At 51.1% G+C, this 2,586-nt stretch overlaps 1 protein-coding gene across 1 annotated transcript in view; it reads left to right on the top strand.

Annotated features, from left to right (window-relative positions):
• The window catches only part of SLC38A8 (solute carrier family 38 member 8), a 25,234-nt gene that overhangs the window by 9,839 nt on the left and 12,809 nt on the right, over nucleotides 1-2,586 (top strand). The gene's annotated exons all lie outside the window — the stretch shown is intronic.

Genomic DNA, 2,586 nt, shown 5'->3' on the forward strand with positions numbered 1-2,586 from the left:
ATGCCATAGGGCCCAGCAAAGACCCCTCTCCTCCTTCAGAATGGACACAGCTGTTGCTAGTAAGTGCAGGGACAGGCCGAGGATACCAAAGCACTAAACGCCACATTAGCTTAAGGCTCCTAGGCTGTTGCAGAAGTGTCCCCACAGCCTGGAGGCAGCAGAACTGACCAAAAAGAAAGACACAGATGCCAGGCAGAGGGAACAGGGATGCACAGAGGCCTGTGGCCGGTGTCGCCTGACCAGCTTGAGCAAGACCGAGAGTGGGGGTTGGGGGTGCCCTGTGGGGACACGGAGCTGCAGCATGGACTTCAGCTTGCTGGGAGGCCACTACAGGGTATTGAGCACATCTGGGGTTTAAAACCAGATCTGCTAGTGACAGGCCAGCTCCATGGGTGTGGGACCCGTGACGTCACCCAGGCCCTATGCCACCATGCCAACATTCTTAATTATTGTCGAACAAGGGACCAGCACATTCAGTTTGCACTGGGCCCCACAAATTATGTGGCCCCTTCTGGTTGATGGATTGGAAGTGGAATGTGAGAGAGAGAAGAGTCTAGGGTGACTGAGCTCTGGGCCTGAGCACTGGGAAAGGTGGTGGTGCTATCCCCTGGGATGGGTAAGATGGACAGGAGCAGGTGGCTAGGGAAGAAGGTCAGGCGGAGATGTCAGGTAGCCGGTCAGACCTGTGTGTCTGGAGTTCAGAGATGCCTGGGCTAGAGAGAAGTGTGATTGGGACTGGCCCAGAGATGGCATTTAAGGCCGGGAGCTCGGGCGCGACAAGCACTCAGAGCCCACGGTACTCCCTCTGGCACTGGGGGGTGGGGCAAGTAGAGGGAAGAAGGAGCTGGGGAAAGACCGAGAGGGCTGGGGTGTTAGGAGGATGTGTTAGCTTCCTGGAGCTGCTGTGACAAATTACCGCAGACCTGGCGGCTTAACACAACAGAAATTTATCCTCTCTCAGATCTGGAGGCCAGAAGTCCAGAATCCAGGTGTGGGCAGGGCCGCACTCCCTCTGAGGCTCTGGGGGCGGCTCCTCCTTGCATCCTGCAGCCTCCAGCAGTTACCACAGATCCTTGGTGTTCCTTGGCTGACAGATGGATGCCTCACTCTGGTCTCTGCCTCCATCATCACAGGCCTTGTGCATCTGTTTTCTCTTCCTATAAGGACACTAGTTGTTCCATTAACATTCAATGGACTCTGGTTCATATGATCTCATCTTAATGTAACTAATTGTATCAACAGAGACCCTCTTTCCAAATAAAGCTTTATTCTGAGGTTCCCAGTGGATGTAAATTGGGGGCGGGAGACCAGGGGACACTAATCAACCTAGATTAGTGTCAACTAATAGATAGAGGGCATTAGAAGGTGGTTCTCAGAAGTCAATGAACAAGATTTCAGGAAGGTTGGTGTGATTGCCACCACATGTTGCTCCTGGGTCGCATAGGACTGAGCATTGGACGTCAGTTTGGCCATGTAGGCCACTGGTGACGTGACCAGCTTGGTCCGGGCAAGAGAAGAGCAAAAGCTCAGGTGGATTGGGTTCAGGAGAGAGGAAAGGAGGCGGGAAGGAGTTTTTCTGAGTGGAGGGGGAATGGGCAGGAGCTAAGCGGGGACAGCCCATGTTTATACCGATAGGATAATCCTGCTATGACAAATTACCATCAACTTGCTAGCTTAAAACAACACAAATTTATTATCTTATAGTTCTGCGGTTCAGGAGTCCACAATGAGTCTCACTGGGCCAAAATCAAGGTGTTGGCAGGGCCGTGCTCTTTTTTGGAAGCTCGAGGGGAGAATTTGTCTCCTTGCCTGCTCCAGCTTCTAGAAGCGCTCACATTCCTTGGCTAATGGCCCCATCTTCCTCCATCTTCAAAGCCAGCAATATTTTTTCTCTCTGACCCTACCTCTGACCTGACCACAGCTAGGAAAGGTTCTCTGATTTCAAGGAATCATATGATACATTGGGCCTAGATAATCCAAGATAATCTCTTCATCTCAAAGCCCTTACCCCTTAATCACATCTGCAGAGGCCCTATTGTCATGTCAGGTAACATGTTCACAGGTTCCTGGGATGTGGACCTCTTTGGGGGCCATTATTCTGGTACAACCAGGAAGCCCTGATTCTATAGCAGGTGCTGTTTATACCCCACTCTACTATATGTCCCCAAAGGTGCCAGAGGCTGGCATCTAGAGCTGCTCGTCAAAGGAAGCTGGAGGGCCACCATGCCAAAAATTCTGCCCCGTGCACACTTCAGTTTTTTAGGCAGCTTGGACAGAGGTCAAACCATCCGTGCACTTTGGGGGTCTGTTTGATGGATGCTGCCTGTGGTCCCCAGCCCCTGACCTCAGTGGGAGCAGGCAGCTTCAGAGGGAGGTTGGGAGTTCTGCTAGCCACGTCCCACTGAGTTCTGCCTGTGTAGAGAATGTCAAGTTACCAAAATGTCAGCACAGATGGATTTAGAAAGTACAGCATTGAACACGCATCCTTTTCCATCCCCCTAAACCTGGTAGTGAACATAATAATTAAAAAAATACTTAACTGTCATGCTTAGTTACACCTTCCTAGTATTATTTAAAATTCATCTT

The sequence above is a fragment of the Pteropus vampyrus genome, unplaced genomic scaffold (assembly GCF_000151845.1).
Source record: "Pteropus vampyrus isolate Shadow unplaced genomic scaffold, Pvam_2.0 Scaffold711, whole genome shotgun sequence".
In the NCBI taxonomy this organism is placed as follows: domain Eukaryota; kingdom Metazoa; phylum Chordata; class Mammalia; order Chiroptera; family Pteropodidae; genus Pteropus; species Pteropus vampyrus.